Consider the following 25,470-nt stretch of genomic DNA (forward strand, 5'->3'; position numbering starts at 1 on the left):
TTAGCTATAATTAGAATTATCTGCTGACAGATGTGTGGCAGTGGACAGCATTTTACAGTAAAAATTATCTGAGTTGCTTATGAATTAAATACCTGGTTGCTAAACTCTGTGAATTTCACTTAATTTAAGTCACAAATAATAAGAGCACAAACTTACCATAAAACTGATAGGTAGGAACTAGGTAACTGCTCTCGTAAAAACATTTCCATTTTATTAATAGGGAAAATGCAAATAGAAGGTGACATTGAATGACATGGTTCCAGACAGTAAAGAAGTATATTTGAGTGCTAGAGTGAAGGATAACTACACAACTTCGTAACAGGTTGATGTCTGAGCTGAAAGCAATCACGAACTTAGTGTATATGCATATATATGTGTATATATGTGTATGTGATTATATAGCATAAACACTGATAAATCATATGTATGAAATATTACACACACACGTATGTACTGCACAGTGTGTATACCAGATGTTGCTCATAGTGTCATAATTTGATTCTGTTTTGTCCATTTTCCTTGGTTTAATTATGTATAAAAACAGTTTTGCGTTCCTTATTGATATTCCCTATTTTTTTTCTTTGTGTGTGTGTAAGTGCTCCGAGAGCTGGGGTCTTTTTGCTGATGTCCAATACGTGTACTACCTTTTAATGTGGTCTTGGCTTCTTAACACTGCCGTAAGTTGGAAACTAAGGATGCAAGCACTGTTGCAAATCTAACTTTTCTGCTGTCTAATGCCTATGGCATAGGAAACGATAACGCTCAGCTATAACAATTTCATTAAATGCCTTTTGTTCATCCACTGATAGCAAAAGAAGGCAAGAAAAGAGACAAAAATGTATCACTGCTCCATTTAGACTTATTAAATATTCAAGTGATTCCTCAAATATACTCAGCCGTACTGTGGCTTCATTAGAGTGCAGCTCCATTGCACTTTACGGTGGAACGCTGGTATAATATGCTTCCTGCAGTGGCTACCCACAAGCAAACAGATTGCTGCATTCCTCGCTAGCCGAAGCTCCAAAGTGGCCCAAAGTCAAGAGTATTATAGTAATCAAGACCGCAGGTTAGAGGCATGGATAATGATGCTAAAATCCACATCAGTGAAAAAAGAGGCCACAACTTCCTCATCAAGTGCAGATGGAAATAACCAACAGCAATCTCCACTGGAGGCTTAGTGCCCCTCATACCAAAAAAGACCCGCTTCAGAAAGCCTACATGTCCAACAGAGGTCTCGCTTTTTACAGAGACAGCATTGTAAATGACTAAAAATAACTTGTAAGATTATGCTTTTATGATTTATTTATTTATATTGGAAAGTCAGATATACAGAGAGAAGGAGAGACAAAGATCTTCCATTCGATGGTTCACTCCCCAAGTGGCCACAATGGCTGGAGCTGAGCTGATCCATGTCAGGAGCCAGGAGCTTCTTCTGGGTCTCTCATGAGGGTGCAGGGTCCCAAGGCTTTGAACCATCCTCTGCTGCTTTCATAGGCCAAAATTAGGTGGCTGGGAGGGAGTGGAGCAATCTAGATATGAAACGGGGTCCATTTGGTATCCTGGTGTATGCAAGGCGAAGACTTTAGCCACTAGGCTACCACACCAGGACCCGTTTCTTAAAATAAAAATACCTTCTACATAACAATGCATGAAAAACAATTCAGAACATAAAGGAATTAAAGACATATATGAACTGTGATTCCATTTACTTTCAGTTAGAGAGTACAGACATGGGGATGGACATAGAAAGATAGTCCACTATCAAATATAAGTCCCATCATTTAGGTAATGGCTGTTCAAGTATTTCCCCCATATTTTATTGTCTTATATTATTCTAATACCAATACAGATATGTAGATTTGTATCTATTTATCCACAGAGAGACAAAGCAATTTTTTTTGAAGATTTATTTATTTTTTATTGGAAAGGCAGATATACAGAGAGGAGAGACAGAGAGGAAGATCTTCCATCTGATGGTTCACTCCCCAGGTGACCACAATGACTAGAGCTGAGCCAATTCAAAGCCAGGAGCCTCTTCCGGATCTCTCACATGGGTGCAGGGTCCCAAAGTCTTGGGCTGTCCTTAACTGCATTCCCAGGCCACAGGCAAGGAGCTGGATGGGAAGCAGGATGGCAAGGATTAGAACTGGTGCCCATATGGGATCCCGGCGCGTTCAAGGAGAGAACCTTAACGGCTATGTTCTTAATGATGAATAATATACCCAGTGCCACAAAGTTACAGCAATGTATAATGCTGTCTATTGCCCAAATCCAAAACCTTACCTTATGCTACAATGTTGTCTCCTGGTAAAAGGGTGTTTGCTTGAATGATAGAATGATCTATACTTATCCCCTTCATTTCTCCAATTTTATTAGCGTGATCTCAAACCTGCCTTAGTGTATACAAAAATGTCCTGCTCATTTCTATCTACAGATAGGTGAGCCTTCCTCACATGGACTTTCTCTCACTGATACATCAGAGTCATTCTAGAGCTTGCTGTTATCAGAAGAAAGACATATTCTGAACATAGGTCCTTATGAAGTTAGCCTAGAAGTTTCAATGTGGTGAAATGTGCACCGTGATGTTTGAGACAGAATTTTAAATCTACAGGTGCTTATGATTTAGAACTCAGAATGCCTTGTGGAAGCTGATATTATATCAGTATAAATGCTTCTGAAGGTCTCTGGGGGCATCCCAGCTCATGAGAGGAAGATCGCTTGGCATATTGAATCCAGTAGGTCAGATTTTGAACCTAAACATCATGAACAGCAGTAGTAATAAAAGCGTAGAGGAACTTGAGCTAATCTCTGCCCTGCCCAAACCACACACATGATTTCTCTCGAAGGATCTGCACACAGTTTCAGCTGGCGGTGTTTCATTCATTTCCACCATCTCAGAAACAGTCATGTGCTTGTTCACTGTGGAGGACTGTTCCAGGACGTTAAGATATGTGGCACAGGAATCATACTCAAGAAGCTGATGGAATCTTAGGGGAGACAATTAAACACACATTACCATACAATTGCAAACACATGACTCTCATATTAGTTGGCGATATTAGTTGGCAAATATCAATATTATTAATTCTAGAAAGAGAGGTTAACTCAGCAGTAATAGCCTTGAGCCTGCCAAACCACTACCCAACAAAACTAGAGTGGTCAAAAGTATCTCATCTAGAGTTTTATATATCTTCATAGTCAATTGGCAATTGCCCAAGTTGCCCTTGAAATTTCAGTAAATCAGTATAGTGCAGTCCTAATGTAAATGGATATATTCAGCCTGAATATTCTCAACACATTTAAATTTCCTTTAACTTGAGGAATTGGGGCTGGAATGGTGGTACTGCACCTGAAGCACCAGGATCCCATATGGGTATTTATTCTGTCCTGGCTGCTCCTGCTTTTTTTCACTTTTCATTCATCTTGCATTTTTTGGAATTGCTCAGAGACTCCAAATATGAAATCTATGTCCTAAGTATTCGTTATCACTCCCCTCTGCCCACCCTTGCTTTCTAGGGCATAGCTGACTCTAAACTGATTTTTAGAGAATGGGCTATTTTAGCTTTATAAGACATTAGACTTAAACTTCGTGCCACTGTATTCAAGTTTTCATGCCTTCAATACTAACTCATAACTCAAAACAACTTTTCATCATAGTTTCAAAACCCCAACAACAGTACTCTACATATTTATAATAGAAGAGTACTGTCTATGCTGTAAATAGCAGGTACCTATGCCAACAGACAGTAAATCACTCCAAATTCATAACAGCTGAAGTTGAAGTATAACATAATGGCCTATTACCCAAAAATCAATGTTTGAGGGCTGGGAGAATGGCAGAGCAGTTCAATCCTCTGCCCTTTGATGCCAGCATCCGTTCTGATCCTGCTGTGTTCTTGTGACCTGCAAAGGCAGTGGAGGATGGCCCAAGTCCTTGGGCCCCTGCACTCATGAGGGAGACCCAAAAGAAACCCCTGACTCCAAACTTCAGATGAAAAGAAGCTCTGCATTGCTGCTATTGGGGAGTGACTAGAAGATGTGAAAATTTTGCTCTATCTTTAAAAATTCAGTGTTGGAGTACTTCAATGACACCAAAACAGGGTAACCAAATAACAACAGGATTTGCTTTAATAACGTAAACTGTTTGTCAAAGACACATTTTAACTCTACTGAAAATCTCTTCCTAGCATGAATTAGGAAACCTTTGGTAATTTAAGCACATATTTGTAATTTTTAAAATCTGTGTTATATAATGTGAAGAAAGCCAACAAAGTACTGCATCAAAATAATCCAATTAATAACATTCACATGAATAAATGTCATAGAGTTCATTTTTGTTATGCCATTTAAAATATTATTTGGTGATTTTTAAAACATTTTACCTAAATTCAATGGAACCATTTCAATGACCATATGGTTGCACTAACTTCTTGAGTTGGGGGAGGATTAATAATCTACTATTGAAGTTATTTAAATTCCTTAGTGACAGTGCTGCACTGAAACTTCTTCAGTAGACAAATCTAGTTAATTTTGTTCTGTGTAGGCAGTCTAATATTAATTATAAGGTAACGTGTAGCTATCACTTTCTGGATGGATTATATAATCAACTGAATATGAATTTGCATATATTTAAGAATCTAGTGCATTAGCATTTTCAAAATGTTAACATCTGTGAATTTAATTATCATATGTATTATTATATATACACATGTATGCCATTATTATTGTACTGTTTTAACTGTCTTCAGTGGAAATTCAAATGCCACATGGAGAAAATGTGTTAACATAGCATGAGCTGAATGACAGATTGGAATATAAGAAATAGAGTTGATCATGTAGATTGATTCTCTGATGCTCCATCAAGTTCTTGGTGTGGATTCACGGATGACTTCATTTACCTCTCTTATTCTGAACTTTCTATCCATAAAATAGTGAGAGCACTCACACTGAGCTCACTGGATTGCCACCCTGGTTTGAGCAGGATAAGATGTGCTTTACAAAGCGCATATCATCATCAGTTATTGCTGTTCTTAAACTATGCTGTTCATACCCACTGTCTTCTTTTCAGAAAAGAATTCTTCGTATATGTAAAATCCCCAACACTTAATCAAACGAAATTCTTTTTGGAATCTGATGCTGTATCCTCACACTTTTATACTCACCATTTTTCTACATCTGGCATATGCATAGAAACCCAAAGATTTGATGGAAGAAAACTCTAGACACATACTGTACCATCTACCTAAAGACTCTTCAAACTCTCTCTCCATAGACTAAAGATTTTCCTAAGCCTCCCCTTCTTTCCAAGACCCAGGGACTTGATGCAAATGGAAGCTCACCTATATATCTAAATAGTTCTGATATAATTTAATATTGTAATTAAAATTATACACATGCTTTCATGATGGGCTAGAAAGCCAGATTCAAACAGAATGATCAAACTCTGATTTTCTATTTTCTAGTCCTGAAACTCTGGCGTATCTCCCTTCTCCCTCCATCTCCAACAACTTAGCATGTCAACATTTCATCTCCATCTCAAAATAAATGTCCTTGCTCCATCTTGGTGAACTTTGTGGCTGCCTATGTGAGCAGAAATTGTTTCCTATAGAATTGATCTAAGGATGGATACGGCAGATGATGGAAAAGGGTACAAAGCTTTTGTAGTTTGGACTCTGTAGTTCTTGAGATAGTTTGGCCTGTGAAAGGACACTTGTTTCCTCCCCTTCAACTCCTCCTATCGTGTGAAAAATAAAACAAGATGATGGCTCATATTCTTGCCATAGGTTTTGATAAAACAGCATCATTACAATTGAGAGGTATGCAGATCTAAGAACCTTTCACTGTCAATCACTTCTAGTTAACACATTCATTTGCTTAGTCAGTGTTTCAAGAAGAAAAGAAAATTCTGAAGCAAACTAAAATGAAGTCTTCAAGTTCAAACCCTTCTGAAGGTAATCTATTTTTTAGTGTTAATTTTAGAATAGGATAGCTCAAATTGGTTGGCTTAAACAGCAGAACGTACTATTTCACAGTTTTGGAAGTTGAATGTCCCTGATAAAAACTGTATGACTGATTCTTGCCACCACCCCTGTCACCCCAACCCAGACACTGCCTCCTTTCCTAGTTAGTCGTCTTATCATTGTGTGGCTTTGCTTCTGTGCACATACACCCTGGGTTCTCTTGGCTTCTTATAAGGACATTATCTTTCGGACCAGACAAAAATTTCTCTGACCTCATTTGTGTTAACTGCTTGCTTAAAGGCCCTGACTTATCTTTCCTTATTACTGTACAAACCCACTCCTGATACTTGCAAACAGGACCGATAAGAACCTTGTTTTCACAAAAACACAACAAAAAATCGCAAAATAAGTTTCCAAAGCTATTTGCCCTCACTAAGAAATGGAACTAAGCATTTATCTTATGCCAAAGTATTTAATTACACTGCTTGCACATTTTCAGTACAATTGCATAGAAATGGTATTTTCTCTGCATTTGGTAAAGGTGAATTTTAAAGTTAAGTCATCCAAAAGTGTTTAAAGCCAAAATATGTGTGTCTTGAATTATTTCAGTAGTTCTGACATAACATCTAAGGCTATGTAGCTTAGGAAATGTAGGAATTCATTTTTAACAGTAATAGAATTCAACAAGCCCAAAATCAAGATACTGAAAGATACTGTGTTGAATATAAACTTCCTGGCCCATACATAACATTACTTTCCGCTGCATCCTTATATGGTGGGAAGAACCGTAAGCCCATTCATGAGAGGAGCTTCTACAATGTAATCAACTCCCAAAGGGTTCATCCTCTTAATATCAACAATTCAATATAATTCTGAGATAATGTTTATATTTTTGCTGCATGATTCAATAAAACAGCAGTTAACACAAAGCCATTTCTTTTTTGGTTGCTTGTTTTCATTTCTCTTCAATAATTGTTGGCAAAGCATGTTTCTTGAAGAAAATCTGAAGGCATCCTTGAATGCAGTGGGGAAAACTGAAGAAATCCCACAAAACAGAAATTGATTGAGTTGGGAGCATTGTGTCTTTTTCTGGCAACTTCCTGAATTTCTCCTCACATTACATCATTATTGCTGATGGAGAAGAAAAAGAGAGCCACTTTCTTCTGTTCCTGAAATCCTTCTCTTTTCCAGAAGCCTGTTGAAGAATTAGCATTGTCCCCAGGAGCCACTGCTTGCCACAGCATCTGGCTCCCCTGATGGGCCCAGATGCACTGTTACTGCTGGGATTGAAGCTGAGGGGTCCAGGTTTTTAGAGGAGGCTGCCATTCTGACTTTTCTGTAATATCTTTCTTCCTGAAAGCTGTTTTCCACCGACAACTCTCAACTTTCATTTGGGAAAAAAAATGGAAGTCAACATTCCTTTGGGCTATTTTCATTTCCTAGAAATATAAAACAAATCCAGTATGCTAAAAACAGCATAACCTTTATTTGACACGCTTTATTTAAAGCAATGGAATTTAAGTAATCTCATAAGGGGCATTAGCAAATTTTGAATAGTTTATGAAATGCAATTGGTCATTTAAAGTTGATTTAATAACAGGAATGATGCATGTTTGGGGGATTAATTTTATGAACATATTGTCTCTACTTAGTTTATACATTATAGCATCAGCAAGCTTTTTATTACTATTTTGTTTGACTAGTCGCATTATTTTTAGTTACATTATTTAATTATGGCATCTTATAAATATCTGAGCATCATTATAGGTTTCACAGAAACAAGAATTAAGGATTTCCTGGATAAAGGAATGATAAGAACTTCAATTATATTCCTAGTGGGAGTTAGAGTAACTAAATCCGATAATGAGCACATCTCTTAGGCCTTGAGAGCATGTTAAACGATCATAAAGACTACTATATAAATTTTATCCAATGGGTCACTTTAAAATGATTATTTATAGGACTGCGAGGAGATAGAGTGGTTGAAGTCTTAGCAGTGAAAACACAAATAGTGTGGCTACACAGTGCAGTGAAATGATGGCAGAGTGCTATACAGAACACACGCAGAACTAGCATACATAGCAGAATGTACAGGCCATTTTTACAGACAAATTTCTTCATATCTTACAAAGGATGAATCCTGAAGTGAGATTAAGTTACAATAGGCCCAACTTTAAACTAAACTTGGATCATGGCTCAATACTCTTCAAATGTTGGCTTGCTCCATAGCGATTCCGTCTTCCACTGTTTCAGTGATTTCAATTCCAATTCCTCCAACGTTCTGTTTGTGTTGTAGATCTGATGGCTAGCAAAAGGAACTGGGTGATTATGCTCTTTCTGGATAACAAGATATCATGGAGATCTGATTCCTGAAAAATTCAATAGTGAAAACTAATTGTGACCTTGAAAATTTGTAAGTGTATGTACAAAAGGGTGTTGTTGGGGTAGTCAGGCCCTAACTAAAAACTCACATGATAACAATTATTTGTTTTTTGTCTTCCTGAATGAACACTGATACTTTTTATTAGGGTTTTCATGCTAGGATGCAGGTGTGTGAGGTATAATTTCAGCGAGAACGATACAATGTACGTCTGCATAGCAGAAGGCTTTTGCCAACCCTCCTCTCCACATCCAGTGTGTGACCCCTTTACTTGCCTGAGTGCACACATACACACACAGATAAGTACAACAACATACACACAGTGAGCTTTGCCTTCAGTTAAATGCCCATTCACAACTCAGACACACCATTGAACTTTTTTGCCCTTTCTATGATCTTCAATAAGGAAATCCATAAATTGTGATACATTCCTGTGATATAATAATCAGGGGAGTGAAGCATGGAGCTATCAGACATGAGAGACCTGGAGAAAGCTGTAATTCATACTGTAAAGTTAAAAATAAAAATCAGTATATCCCAACTGCCAAGGAGAACACAGGGAATTGGAGTGACCTCGTGGACCAAGAACTCTGAGGTCAACCATTCATTATCTGATCTCCCACATGGGATGGAAGAAGCCCAGATCCTTCCTCAAATGATCTAATGTCATCAGAATAACAGCCAGGAGCCTTGAGCAGTCCTCAAAATCAGAAGAACAGTAAACTTTCACCGGGACTCGGCAGAGGAGCTTTCTCAGATACTTACTTAGTTCCAACTTTGGCTCCCCACCCTTTCATGCAATGACCATCAGGGTCGCGCTGGAGCCCCCAAGTTATATCAGATAGACAGACAGAGACCAATAAGGAAAGCTTAGAACAGACAGGAAAAATTTAGCTTGGGCTCCCACATAGCTTACTAGGTAGGGCACAAAGATCAATTACTCCTCACTAAGGTATTGAAGATTTCTCTGTGCTCCCCTCATAAAATTTTTCTGCTCCTCAATCATTAACATATGGCTTGTTAGAGTTATAAGCCTGTTTTGACTACCCTAAAAATCATGAAGCTCAGTAAAAATCACATTTGAATACAATAAGCTGCTAAATATAAAAATGAAAATAGAAATGAGACAGCTGGATAATGCCCTATAACCAGTTTAAGGTTTATGGCAGCTGGCTGTGTATATATTAAAATTGAGATGTCAATGAAGTATTTACAGGATGTCGTTAAGAACTTACATTTTCAAACATATTGGTCACTCAACACCATGATAATTAACCTCATGATATTGTAAATTTTCATGTTTATTCCTGTTGTTGAAGTTGTGTAGTGGCATCTCATTAGAGGGGATGATATTCTGCCAGCTCTACTTTCAGACCAAGGATGGTCTCCCAATGAAATTGCTGAATTTATCTGGACACAGAGATGCTGGAATCTCTGCATGGTCCATGCCCGCAATGAAGAAATCATGACTGGTTATGAACTATACTACTGAAAAAATATGGAGGAATTCAATATGGGGGAGCTTGGGGAGGAGTTGGGGGAATCTTAGAGCCTATGAAACTATATCATAAAATGAAATAATAAAATAGAAAAAGAAAATGCTAAAAAAAGGATTACACTTCTAACTATATGACATTCTGGAAAAGGCAAAATGTCAGAGGCAGTGTAACAACTCTTTACCCGGTGCTTGCTCAGGATGTAGGGGACATAAATAGATGGTGCTTAGGGGATCTTAACGGCAGATGAACTATTCTTTTTAGCATGATTCTGAATATGAGTCACATATGTGAAGAAATAATAAAATTTTGGGAAGATAAGAAACTAAAGTTCTGTCATTAGGGCAGGGACCAATTCATTGAGCAAGCATTCATTGGATGCACAGAGTAATGTAAGCCAGGTGCTAAGGAATATATTGCAATGTGACAAACCCAATACTTTTCAGCGTAATGTTTTTAAATGAAAAGAATAGAAGAATGACACCTGTATGCAGCAGTTGAAAATATCATAAAATTATCTCTAATAAGTAAAAAAAGCACTTTCATGTGATCTACAATTCCACTCCTGGAATTATATGCAAATGAGTTCAAAGCTGTATCTCACACACAAAATGGTGGTAGTGATTCTATTCTTAGTAGTCAAAGGATGGAAAGAACTCAGATGTCCTTTTACTTATGAGTAGGTCAAACAACAATAGCAACAATGGCAACATCCAATGAACTATTTAGCCTTCCCAAATAAAGAAATTCTGGCATATTTCATAGTGAGGAGGAATTAAGTGAGCATTGTCCGTTTCAGAGTCAGAGCTAGGAAGGTACTCCTTGGAGGTTTCAAGAGAGAAGGGTTCAGGATGGTGAATGTACATATTGCCACCAAATTGTACATTTTCAAATAAAGTCTGTTATGTGCTACAATAGTCATGTTATATGTAATATTCTGTTTATTCATAGAGTCAACAGTAAGGAAGATGTTTCATTATTTTTCCCATGTGATAAATATGTATGATTCAAAGATGTTGAAAACCTCATTGGGATTCATTCAGCACATTTGTAGCACAGCTAGGGTCTGAATACAATAGTCCCTTACTGCAAATAAACTCTGTAGGTGCACTTTTCCTGTTGATAACCTGTTGAAGCCATCATGGCCAGCTCTCTGGCTTCCAACATTTGCCTACACAAGAAGGTCATTTGACAAGGTTTTGACTTTGATTTTTTTTTATGCCTTAAAAGAAATTTGTCTTTTCTCTTGTATCCTTGTGGTTTTGTTTACCAACAAATTTACTACAATTGTGTGAGCACAATTCATTTTTTAAGGATTTGTTTATTTTTGTTTGAAAGTCTGATTTACAGAGAAATGGAGAGACAGAAAAATATTTCCACCCACTAATTCACTTCCCTCTTGATATAAGCCTAGTGGAGGTTGCATGGCCAATATATGAACTTCTGGGAACTCACTAAAACCATAACGTACTTTGGAGGAAGTGACGTGGTGAGGGATTTAAATTGTTACTCAGGATGCAAACGCCCCGTTTAGGCATGGCTGGGATCCTTTCTTTCCCCTATTTATTTTCCAGGTTCTTGCTAATTCACACTCTGAGACACAGCACATTATGACCCAATTGATTTGTTTTCTCCTATCCACATGGAAGACATGGCTAGACGGCTAGAGTTTCCGGCTCCTGGCGTTGGTCTGACCCAGTACCAGCTATTGTGGGCATTTGGGTAGTGACTCAGTAGATGGAAGGTCTTTCTGCTTTTCTGCCACTTTTTTTCACTCTCTGTCATTCTATCCTTCAAATGAAACAAAACAAAATAAAATGAAAATAGGATCCGTGTTCATTGCATAGGTTGTTTATAAAAATAAATGCATTTGAATGCATAAAGACATTTTTCTAGACAGAAACATAAATATTTCTAGTTAAGAAATAGTTATCAATCATGTATACATCTGTCTTTTCAGTGGATTCCTGCATTCAGATGATACAAATAGGCTATTAACAAACCAAAGAACCCAATCAAGATCATAGCACACAGGTTGCCCCTTATCCATTTGGCTTCAGTAACTGCGTTGAACATTGACATGTCTGTCTGCTTCCCAAAAGCTCTGCATAGTCTTCAATTTTCTTCTCATTCCTGATAATTAAAATTTGTGTCACAATCACTCATGCTTCCCAACTGGTAACCGACAGTTTTATTTCAGTATCTTCTGCACAAGCTCCAGTGTTGTCTACTGACCTGCTTCATTCTAGAAAAAAGCCCAAGCCAAGTTTTCCACATAATTTTTAGTGTTCCAAAACATCCTATTCTGTGCTCCTTTTCAATTAGATTGACCCTTGTCTTTGTGTGCTCGCAATGCATTAACAAAAATACTACAGACTTAGTCAAGTCACAATATTTTTCAGAATTCTGGAGGCTGGAATTTGACAATTGGAATGCTCAAAAAGTGAATTTCTGGCCAGGGTTTACCTTCTGGCTTATAAATGCCCTTCATCGCATTGAGGGTTTCATCATGCTGGTCCCACTGTCTTACAACCAATCAGCTGCAGTCACTTCAAAAACCCCATTTTTAAAGTATCACCTTGAGGGTTAACCCATAAACAGAAAGATTTCCAGAGAAATAGATGTAACCACAGCAAGCTTGCCTTTTTTACTTCTACAACATGATTCAAGCTTTATAACATCTTACATTTCCATAAACTCTGTCCCATTTATATTGGCACCCAAAATGGTTTTTTCAAAAAGTGGTGTCATGGATCATCATGACTAACGAAAGTAAGCATGCAAAGTTCAACAAATTAGCCAAAAAGAGAAAAGAAAAACCTCTAGGGGTCCAGCACAACAGCGTAGTGGCAAAAGTCCTTGCTTGCACATGCCAGGTTTCCATATGGGCACTGGTTCATGTCCCGGAATCCTCGCTTCTCATCCATCACCCTACCCATGGCCAGGGAAAGCAACTGAAAATGGCCCAAAGACTTGGGACCCTGCACCCATATGGGAGACCTGGAGGAGGTTCCTGGTTCCTGGTTCCTGGCTTTGGATCAGCTTAGTTCTGGCTATTACAGCTGCTTGGGGTGTGAATCCTTGGACGAAATATCTTCCTCTCTATCTTGCTTCCTTTCTATGTATCTGACTTTCAAAGAAAATAAGTAAATAATCTTAGATAAAAAACCCTCTAGATCACTTCCAGGATCAGCTATCAATTATTTATAATATGGAGCTCAAATTGTCCCCATTGGCGCCTAAGATTTTGTGCAAATTCTACTCCATTTCCACTGTAATGGAAACCATGAGATTGCTTTACTTTGATCAAGTTGCCTTTCACTGATTATTCAAACTCAAGAGACTCACAGGAAATTTTAAGCCAAATCCAACAAGAACTTGATTCCCCCCGCCCGCCCATTTTCTCAGTAATGAAAACAAGAACGCCAGGTTACATGGGTGATAAGAAAATTTTTATCAAAACAGTTTTTAAGGAACTATAGAGAAGAAAGGTGGATTCTGCTAATAAACTTAGTAAATCTAACTTAAAATCCATAAATTCAGGCCAGTAGTAGATGCAAACTTTAAGTGCTTACCCAGGAGAAGTCAGCATACCGGAAATATGTAGAGGCTAGGTAACATTTTTAAACTTTGAATAATACCTTTTATTACATTTAATTTCCTTCATGCGTAAGTGTTTATTGCCTCCTTTTGCTAAAACCCTTACAGAGATTTTTCTAATTTACCTGTATCTTCAAAGCAGCAATGAAAAGTGCTGAGGCTCAACCCAAGCCTTGCTGTCATCAAAACTCAAATTTTGTGGTGCTATGCTGTCTTACATAAAAACAGATGATGTGCTTAATAATAATAATAAAAAAAATCTTTCATACTGCAGTTGAGCATTGCAAAGAACATATGATACAGAGGAAGTCATCATTTCTCTTTGTTTATGTAAAAGAGACATACTTTGTATATATCTGCTAAAAAGAATGGAGCATATAGATTCCAAACATATGTAAACTGTGACTGGTTTGATAACTAAGTCTTCATAAGTCCAGTCAAGAGCTTTATTTATGGAGCATAGAATGGTATCATTCCGCTGCAGTGCATAAAATTTGCAAAAAATCCATAAACTCATAAAGCATGAGAATATACTCTTTCAGGTCCAAAGAATTAGCATCTATTTTCTGCCTGCTTCCACTATGGGCAAGACATTTTGTTAGAGGTTTGAAATACAAAGTTATATAAGCATAACCCCTATATTAAATTTTGAGGCTTTTATAACAAATTTAAAAGGATATAGAGTCCTAACACAGTGGAATTCTTGTAAGTGTGGAAATTCGTTTCACCACAGCTATGTACATAGGAAATCAGAAATCTAAAATATGCAGCATCATGCTCAGTCCAGAGGTTAGAATGGGACAAGCATGCCTTGTATCTGAGCTTCTGGGAGCTCCAGATGCTCCCAGACACATGGCTAAATCCCTGATTTCTTTGTCAATCTTCACACTATTTTCTTTTCTGTCACTGAATTTAGAGCCCATCAGTTGATTCAGGATGGTCTAGTCTTGAGATTCTCAACTTACGTATTTGCAAAGACTTTTTCCAACAAGGTCACCATGACAGTACCACCAGTTTAGCAAATAAGGTAAGTTCACGAGCTACTAGTCAATCCACATGAATTATTCCTGGAGGAACTCATATTTACATATAAGAAACTAGCAAGCAGGAGAACCAAGATGGTGGAACAGGGTAAGAACACATTTAAACGGATAGAGAAACATTAGCCAGTATAAAGCAGAGAGGGCACATTCAAGAAAATAGGAGAGGACAGAACAGCAGCAGCAGCAGGCACCTGGAGACTGACTGATACAGAAAAGCAGCAAAAACAATGGTGTGGTGATGCAGTGACTGATTCCCCAGCTGCTTTCAGCCAATGGCGTTCTGAACTCCTTTGGCAGCCGTAACTCCACCAGCAACAAGGTGGGAAGGGATGTTGACAGGGAACACCAAAGGTGAGGCCAAAGAACTGCCTATCCTACTGGTTTGTTTGATTTGACCAGGAGCAGAGACAGAGCAGCTCTAGATCTCAGATGGTCAGTGCAGGAAGAGGGTGGATTTCACAGCCAAGTTCATCTCCTAGAGCCGAATTGGGCACCATTTTGTTTAAGGAGGAAAAGGCAAGGGAAAGAACTGAGCATAGGCCGAGCTGGGAGTGAACTCATTTCTGACTCAGAGAACTGCAACTGCATGGCATCCTACAGGTTGCACCCAAGACAGGTCCAGGTAGCCCTCAGACCTGATGGCCATCGGATCAAGAACTCTAGTAGTGGCTCAATAGGTACCAAATTGCACAATGCGGCAAAAGTTTTAGGACTGCAGGGACAACAGTGAGCTGTGCATGTGCTGAGATCACAAGAACTCACTGAGCTAAGTGCATTGCACTGGTCCCACAGGAAAATAATACTGACTATGGCATCAAAATGGGTCCTATTTGACCTATGGGTCAAAATAGGTCCATGTGGCCCTCAGACCTAATGGCCAACAGGTTCTGGCAAGATTACCACCACCAACAACCTAGCTATATAGGACACCTGGTGTCTCCTAATCCTGGGACCTGCTCCAAATGGAAGTGGGTGAAAGGTTGTACAGACAATGGTGCAGTGCCAGTTGTGTCACAGGAGGTGGAGAGTGGTGAGCCGGAGCTTGGGCTGTGGAGACCATGATGGAAATCTAACATAAGAACCCAGACCTGGGACTTGCTGGAGAGAGTGGCACAATTAATTGGCTGCAAACAAAGAGCCATGTACCAACTGCAATACGTAAAATCGAACTGTAGACTGGTGGGTGACAGAGCTTAAAGAATTTTCTTAAGTAGAAGATTCTACTAACCAGAAGTACAATGACCAAGAGCAAAAGAAGAGACAAAGGCACAATGAATATTACTGAAGACTCCCCTGCAAAGGAGCAAAACCCTGTGCCAACCTCAGAGTTAACTGAGGAAGACATCGAGAAAATGAGGGATACAGAATTCAAAACTTGTTATAAAGTTTTTTATCAACAACTAGAAGCACGTAAAGCAGGTATTCAAGAAGATCAAGAAATATGTCACACTGGAAATTAATTAAATGAAAGCTGATACAGTAGAAATGAATAACATAGTGGAGCAAATTAAAAGTACAGTGCAGAGTCTCCAGAATAGAATGAAACAAGCAGAAGAAAGAATCTCAGAATTAGAAGATATTTCCTGTCACCGGGGAAACAAGAAAAAGCTGGAAGCAGAGCTGGATTAGGCTATAAAAAGCATTCAAGAATTGAAAGACAGGTCCCGGCGCGGTGGCGCAAGTGGTTAAGGTCCTCGCCTTGCATGCCCGGGATCCCATATGGGTGCCGGTTCAAGCCCGGCGGCCTCGCTTCCCTTCCAGCTTCCTGCCTGGGAAAGCAGTGGCCTGGGAAAGCAGTCGAGGACGGCCCAAGGCTTTGGGACCCTTCACCCACGTGGAAGACCCGGAAGAGGCTTCACTCACTTAGGGAGTGAATCATTGGACGGAAGATCTTCCTCTCTGTCTCCTCTCTGTATATCTGCCTTTCCAATAAAAAAAATAATAATAAAAATAAATCTTTAAAAAAAAAAAGAAACACATTATTAAGAAGCCTAATATGAGAGTTATGGGAGTCCCAGAAGGTGCATAAAGAGATACTGGGATTAAAGGTGTATTCAATGAAATAATAAGGGAAAATTTCTCTAGACTAGAGGAAGAATTGTGAAACAACATCCAAGAGGGGCACAGATCTCCCAACAAGCTTGATCAAAAGCGATCTTCACCATGACACATGATCATCAAGCTGTCTAAAATTGAAACTAAGGAAAAGATCCTTAAATATGCACATCAATAAAAGCAACTGACATATAAAGGAATGCCAATTAAACTCACAGGAGACCTCTCACAGGAAACTCTACAGGCCAGAGGAGAATGGAGTGACAGATTCTAGATTCTAAAAGAAAATAATTGTCAGTCTAGAATAACATATCCAGCAAATCTTTCTTTTGCCTTTGAAAATGGAATAGAATTCTTCCACAGAAAAGAAAAATTAAAAGAATTTGCCTCTTTCAAACTTGCACTACAAAGGATACTTAAAGAATTTCTCGGGCCCGGCGCGGTGGCGCAAGTGGCTAAAGGTCCTCGCCTTGCATGCCCGGGATCCCATATGGGCGCCGGTTCTAATCCCGGCAGCCCCGCTTCCCTTCCAGCTCCCTGCCTGTGGCCTGGGAAAGCAGTCGAGGATGGCCCAAAGCTTTGGGAACCTGCGCCCACGTGGGAGACCCGGAAGAGGCTCCTGGCTTGGGATCGGCATAGTATCGGCCCGTTGCGCTCACTTGGGGAGTGAATCATCGGACGGAAGATCTTCCTCTCTGTCTCTCCTCTCTGTATATCCGCCTTTCCAATGAAAAAATAATAAAAATAAATCTTTAAAAAAAAAATTTAAAAAAAAAAGAATTTCTCTTAACAGAGAAGAGGAATAGCACCTACCAAAACCAAAGGCAAATGTGAAGAACATCTCAGTAAAATGACAACAGAAGATTAAATCAATGACCAACCTATTGCTAAAAGGACAGAACCAAATTACCACCTATTTGCATGAACTCATGCTCAATCACACGTCATAGATTAGTAGACTGGATTTAAAAAACAAAATCCATCTATTTGTTGCCTACAAGAGACACATTCACCAACAAAAAACAGCAGAAACTATATCTCATGGATTTTGATTTTTTGTTGTTAGTTTCATCTCTTCAAAACAGTTTCTTGTGATTAAATTCCTCAATGACTCAAAGATCATACAGTAGCCTCATTTTCTTCAAGAAGGTTCTTAATTTTCTTTTTCATTTCTTCAGCAACACATTAGTCATTCAGTAGCATGTATGAAGAACTATACTTTAGTAATGATATAGGGGAATTGGGGTGGGAATTGACTTGAGGAGGGGATAAGGGAAATTCCAGGGGCCTATGTAACCATATCACAAAATAATGATGATGATAATAATAATAAATAATTAAGGATTAAAACAAAACAAACAAAAAAGTAATATAACTACCAACCAATGTAAAAAAGAAAAAAACAAAGAAATTAGCAAGCAAACCATTGCTTGGTATGGATGTTGCAAATCTGAATAGGCAGCAGTACAACACAAAAAATCTAAAAGAAGTGCAACAGCAGATTCACCAGAAGACATTTATTGAATTTGTTATTGAAACCAAAGAAGGAGAATATAGAAGAAAAAAAACGGGGGGTGTCTTTAACAGCAGAAATGTACAGTATCCCATTGCCTACAGATGTGTTTTGTTTGGTCAACACTATAGCTGGTTACACAATGTTTAAAAATTAATTAAATTAGTTGTCAACATTTAAATCCTGGAACATTTCACATCATAATCTACATTTCCTGCATGTTTCTGGAAAAGCAGAAAATCTAACAATGTTGAGCCTGAATTAGTGTGTGACAAAAATCAGCTGCAGTTGATTGGAGGTGCTCCAATGCAATTAGACCGATGTATAAGTTCTGAAAAACGCCTTCAACTTTCTTACATTTATATGATAATGAGGCCAAGTGTCAGGTGTCCTTTATTGCTGTTATATTGTGCTATTTCCTTACATTACAGCATATGGAGGAAAGGCGAATACTAAAATTTACCAATCTCTCTGTAAAAAATGAGTAACTAAATAATAAAGAGAATTGTGTGATTTGGAAAAAAAAATAGATTGCAGTGTATAAATAAATATATGAAGAAAGCATTTATTTGTGTTTTGTACACAAATACACTTGGGTTAAAAAATTGCTAGACTTCATTCTTTGCTGTATTCCTTTGTGCTGTATTCCTTGTGCAGTGATATGGGTTTGAGTTGGAACCCATATCTTGACATCTGACATTTGGAAAGGCACATTGGTAAGCTTAAGGACTGAGATGACAGACTATAGGATACACTGTAGTTCTTACTGCTGAATGTTAGACAAACCTGTTCCTTCAAGGGCAGGCTTGAATAGGAAACAGAGCTTAATAGATGTCCACATCACTTTATTGTTGTCCCAAGTTCCATAACATCATTGTACAGCAGGGATCACGAGGCAACCATTCATCATGTATTTCTGTGGGTCACAGAATATTTGAGCCCCTTGTGTGGCTTTGGGTTTCAAGGTATTTGGACATGTATATTTTCAGAGATGCTTGGGATGAGTTACTTTCAGTTAACCTATTAGTCTATTATGCTATTTATTGTTCTTTTTTAACAATTGCAAAAATAGGGCCTAGCCCAGTAGCCCAGTGGCTAAAGTCCTTGTCTTGCATGCACCAGGATCCCAAATGGGTGCCAATTCTAATCCCAACAGCCTTGCTTCCCATCCAGCTCCCTGCTTGTGGCCTGGGAAAGCAGTCGAAGACAGACCACAGCTTTGGGACCTTGCACCTGTGTGGGAGAAGCTGAAGAGGCTCCAGGCTCCTAGCTATGGATCAGCTCACCTCCAGCTGTTGTGGTTGCTTGGAGAATGAATCATGGGAAGGAAGATCTTCCTCTCTGTCTATCCTCTTATCTGTGTATTTGACTTCCTAATAAAATAAAATAATTTAAAAAAATAAACAGTTGCAAAAATGGTAAAATATGATTTGTTCTCATGCCAAGATATTATAGCTCAATTCAGTAATTTTATCAGTCATTCTCATGAATTCATCTACTAATTAAGATTTCAGTAGGAATTAACATTTTCCCAAAGCTACTTTCATATCAAAATAGAAATGGAAATTTTTCAAGCCAAGATATCACACAAAGTCATTATAACATAAACATAAATAAGTAAAACAACATCTCTAGGAACTCAGATCAATGCAGAATATGATCAAACCTAGAATGTATAGTGTTAAATATTAAGACATTACTCTGTAGAATAATATGAAAATAAAACAAATTAATACAAATTTTGAAGAACTCAGAAATGAGTTGACAGCAAGGAATAAAAACCAGAAATGAAAGTATTTTCAGAATTAAAACAAAAAAAAAACTAAAAAGAAATTAAGAACTGAAAAACACACTAAATAGTGATTCAAGCAAGATTAAAAACAAACTGAATGATACAAAGAACTAAAGAATTCAAAAGAGCAAATATTGAAGAAGGCAAAGAAGATCTAACTTCTAGACAGTAGAAATTCCTAAAGATTTTTTTGATATGTAAGAGATTAGAAAAAATATTAAATAACAAAATGCAGGAAAATTTTTCCAAAACCAAAGAAGAGAATGTGAGATGTCTGAAACAAATACCTTGTACCAACTTGGAACTTCAGAACATAAAAACCAAGATGTGTTTTAATGACACTATTTTAAAAGGATAATAAATCTCTTGTCTTTAAGTTGCACGCCGTTTCTATCACGTTGGCAGGATGTAGTGTTTGCTGGAAAAACAGCACAGATGTCTCCGCAGTGTTGCTAATAATAATTGTCTAATGCAGTTCACTGATGATGTAACTCAACTTCTTTAGCTCCACATTTATGATAGTATATTTGGTTAAAATTGTTGAATTGGAGGGTAAGTTTTCTGCTTTCAAAAATGATTTCTGGATCTTATTGTTGGCAGCTGGGTAAAATACAAACTATTTGGAAAACAACATTGGCTTCTCGCGGCTTTCCTAAGTCCTCCTGTTGGGTGATTACCATCATGGCTCAGGACAGATAGCGCACGCAACAGCGCTGGTGACTGCTTGTTTCTGTCAATTTTCATGACAGAAATGAAACAGGTCCTGATAATTTCATTCTTTTTTTGTTAGCATCACAATAAAAACATTTAAGCTAGTAATTCTAAACAAATAAATAATAAAGATATCTGTGCCTTTTTGCGATTTTGTCCATGTATGGATAAATTTTAATTCTCTCATATTTTGATTAGGTAAGTTCAGAATAATAGAATAACAGAATGCATTTCTTGGGTTAACAATACTTGGTAAGCAAGATCCCTGGGCTTACCTTCCCTGGGAAGCCGCAGACAGGATTCTCCTTTTCCAACATGGTTCTTTTCTTGTTCCTTTTGTTTCAAATATACCCATTCTAATTTTTGTATTTGTCCCTTCCAGAATCCAGAAGTTTTATGTAAAACGATGACAGTGCATGAATTTGAATCATTGCCGAATGTTGGTATTGAAAATCTATTTCTTGTAACACATTCTCTTGATTTGTAGGCAAGGGATTTTTCATTTCCTGACTAGGCAGTGACGATATCCTGACACAACATGCAAAAGTTACGGAAGAGGAATATTCTTGGATCAGTTTTATGGCACGATGTTGAGCTTCTGCTTGTAATGATGGTGTACCGTATGAGACTACAAGTTTGAGTCACAACTCCTCTGTTCAAGACAGTGGCGTGTGACTCAAATGTTTAGGAACCTTGAAGCATCACAGAAACCTAAATTCAGTCTCTGACTTGATCAAGTTGACCCAGACAACTTGATGTATCCATTTGGGGGTGAATATGTGGATACCAGAATGCTCTGGTTACCCCCTACCGCACACAATTTCTGTCACTGGAACTTTCAACTTTCTTGTGATGTGGAAGAATGAGATCAAGAGAACTACCGAAAGAAGAGGAGGATGAGGAGGAGACAGAGAAGACGAAGGACTTTTCTCCCTTAGCCCACCAAAACAATTAAGGGATGAAAACAACAACAACAAAACGAGAGAGTAAAAGGTGATACAGTCAGAAATCTGACTAGTAAGAAAGAGCTCATGTCATCCTCCTCCTCCTCTAAAACCTGGCCTTGCACCACGCTGCCTTGGGCAGCACATAAGTGCCTCCCCATCATGACCTCTAGCGAAGTGCAGGGTTCTAATAGCGAAATTAGCCCGGCTGACACATATACTCCCATCATGCATCTGACACCACAATACATCTGAGATTTCTAAAGATGGACAGAAAAAGGATGGTATTCCAGACCTGATTCCACCCCTTTGATTACTCAATTATGCCACGTTAGAAATCACTCCCTGGGCCCTGGATCCTACAGAGGGACTAGCCTGAACCCTGCGGACTGCAGCTCTGTGTGGCACACACCTGCCTTGTTTCCAAGATGTGAATTTGCACTTTGCACGCAAGTAAATAAGTCTTGTTAATCTGCTGACCTTCATCTCAGGAGAAAATTCTCTAGACTCGGCCACCCCATCCCCACCCCATCAGGGACCGTGCTTGTCTACACCACAAAGACACCGTACACAAACACCCAGTCTGTGAGAAGCTCCTTAGGCCCAATACCCCGGGCCTCTGATAAAGAAGCTGAGAAAAATAAAACAATAGAGCAAGAATCTACAGCTCTAAAAAGATATCAAGCTGAAACAATAACCTGTGGGGCATTTTAATCTTTTTCTCATATGACATCCATACTGCTGCTAATTACAGTTGATTTCCAAACCTCTTGTGATAACTTCAACTTTCCTGACTTAGGAGATATTTTTTCCACCTATAATAGTTCAGGTAACACAGTAATGAGAAATCTCAGGGGAAAATGAATATGTAGTGCTTTTAACGTAATTTGATTCTCTTTCGTCCATCAACACTTTCAAAATCTCCATTTTTAAATTCCAGAAATCTGATAATTGCTTCTCTTTCAGTTTGGGACCTGGCTTACTAACTTGAGTGTCTGAGCACATCCAATGAACGTAAATACTTGCTATGCAAACTTGCATTTGTTGGGATATCAAATTCCTATTTTTTGTTTACTATGGCTGCCACTGTGAGAAACCTTCAAATTCCCAGTCCATAGCTCAATCAGGAGTAGTTAATGAGCTCCTATTAGAAATTGATTGTTTTCTTACCTGTATTATCTGAATGTTAAATGCTCTTGAAGGCCTCTCCTGAATTACATTTTCATAAATCTAGAAAAGATTTCTATGTGATGTTCCCATCACAAATCACAACCTTCAAATATCAACATTTTTTACATAAATTGTATGGCTTACTTTTAAAACCAGATTTTCCAATATACATGCCCCATTTTGGGGATAATGTATTTAATCTTCCTTTACAATACAGAACAACCCACGAAAAATCCAGACATCGCACTCATAGATGTCCTCGTTTATATGGTTCATGCGTAGTTTCCCCAAAGACTAGGCATGGTGATTCTTTTTTTTAAAGATTTATTTTTATTATTTTTTATTGGAAAGGCGGATATACAGAGAGGAGAGACAGAGAGGAAGATCTTCCATCCTATGATTCACTCCCCAAGTGAGCGCAAAGGCCATGCCAATCCAAAGCCAGGAGCCTCTTCCGGGTCTCCCACGCGGGTGCAGGGTCCCAAAGCTTTGGGCCGTCCTCGACTGCTTTCCCGGGCCACAGGCAGGGAGCTGGAAGGGAAGCGGGGCTGCCGGGATTAGAACCGGTGCCCATATGGGATCCCGGGGGTGCAAGGCGAGGACCTTAACCACTGCGCCACCGCGCCGGGTCCGGCATGGTGATTCTTAACAAATATTCAATATACACAGGTATATTTTCAACGTTAAACCCAGTGCCCATCATTGTGCCTGAGATAAAGCAGATCCTTCATATTTATTAAATAGGTTCACAAGTGATTAATAAAACATAATTTGTCATATCCCCCCATTAAGTGCATGATTCAAAATAAATGCACAATTCTTACTTTAGTTTAAAAAAGTAATCCTGGTATTCATTTAACCTGATTCTGGCATTAATACAGATTCAGAATTAGGTAACTGTCTTGCCATCCTAAGCTTTATGCTACAAAATCAGTGCTGCATACTTCATTTGCAAGCAATTAATTCTCATCATGTCACTTCACAACTCATCTATTTCTTCCTCAACCCATTTTTCCTACTGATTTTTTAAAAATACATTGCGGTCTGACTGTCATTTATCCTTGTTAGGCTTTCCTCTTAAATTTTATGATCCAGGAATCCAACGTGCCGAGACTGCGGTGAATCTTCAAATAGAAACTGTCTTCCATCATGTGAGACAGCAAGGCATTCGTCCTCATGCGAGACACTGCAGAATGAAGTCGCTGTAGAACAGCAGAAGCCCAAGCACTCTGCAGATTTTATAGGTTTCAAAATTGAGTGTTTTTCAGTGTTGTCATCTAATCCTCTGTTATTCCTACTGTTGCTGTTACCAAGGGAAGCTGGAGGAATTTGGTCTATTCTGGGACAAAGCTGAAGTGTGGCTGTAAACAAAAGAATAAGAAGTGACAAAGAGAAAGCAAGAGCTCTTGATTAAACCACCTATTCATGTTATGAAAATAAAAGTCAAGATCATGTGTTACGATTTATTTTCATAAAAATATTCTTTCTCGGGTCACTGAAAAATTATCCAAGTAATATTTTTCTTAAAGTAAATTAGAAGTCATTAATTCTTTCCCTGTTTAAACTTCCTTGTGAAAGTTTGAGTCAATAGTTTTGGAAGTTGTTTATAACAACTCCCAGTAATTTTGTGAAATTCTTCTGGATGGATTACAAGACCGTTAAATTCAAATAGAAATCAAGCTTGTTATAAATATTTGTTAGATGCCGAGCTCATAGAAGTTGAAAAACTGGTTATGTTTAGGTAAATATTATAAACAGTAGCTACATTTTTTCAAAGTATTTTGGCGATTCCACCTAGTAGGGATGTGGTAGCACCCACAATTTCATCTTATACTTTTCCACGTGTAAAAAATTAATTTAAAAATGAAAAAAAATTGAAAATAATCCATGTTTTTACAGGACCTGTAAGGGAGATAGTTCACAATATGAAAATGTTGATAATATCTCTGGCACCGTTATGGAAAGCTGTTCTTTCTGGTGGCTCAGATCTTGGATTATTAACCATGCCACTCTCATGTAATAGATCTATAAATTTCATTGCATTGATTAGACTCGCTGGTCATCTCCCCTCACATTTGTATTATGAGATAATAATCCTTAATGTGTTTTTCAAAGGTGAGGTGGCAAATTTAAAACACCTTTCATAGCATGTAATACATAAACATATCTAAACATTGTTAACTCTTTGTTATAATCTTTATATTAAGTAAAACTGTAACTGCTCGCTAATGTGCATTTGAGCAATTCACCTGTTAACTATAAATAATTATGCTCTACATAAAATCAAAACTTCTGAATTTGGGTCCAGAACGGTAGCCTAGCAGTTAAAGTCCTCAGCTTGAATACACCGGGATCCTATATGGGCGCCAGTTCTATCCCGGCAGCCCCACTTCCGCTCCAGCTCCCTGCTTATGACCTGGGAATGCAGCTGAGGGCAGCCCAAAGCCTTGGGATCCTGCACCTGCTTGGGAGACCCCAAAGATGCACCAGGCTGCTACCTTCGGATCGGCACAGCCCTAATCATTGCAGCCACCTGTGGAGTGAAAAGAAGATTTTTCTCTCTGTCTCTTCTCTTCTCTGTATATCTGTCTTGGCAAAATAAATAAATAAATAAAAATAAATAAATCTTAAAAAAAAACAACTTGTGGATGTGTGTGTGTCCTGATATTCTCCTCAATAATTTGGCATCAGTCAAGTTAATTCAATCCAGATTTGACAGGCAGTAGAGACAAACAACGCAAGGTGGAGCTTTCTAAAGCACGTGGTAGTGTGGCAGGGCCGGGTTGTCTGTCCAAGGAGATTTCTC

This window comes from Ochotona curzoniae, unplaced genomic scaffold, assembly GCF_017591425.1.
Source record: "Ochotona curzoniae isolate NIBS_2020 unplaced genomic scaffold, NIBS_Ocur_1.0 scaffold_4505, whole genome shotgun sequence".
Classification (NCBI taxonomy): Eukaryota; Metazoa; Chordata; class Mammalia; order Lagomorpha; family Ochotonidae; genus Ochotona; species Ochotona curzoniae.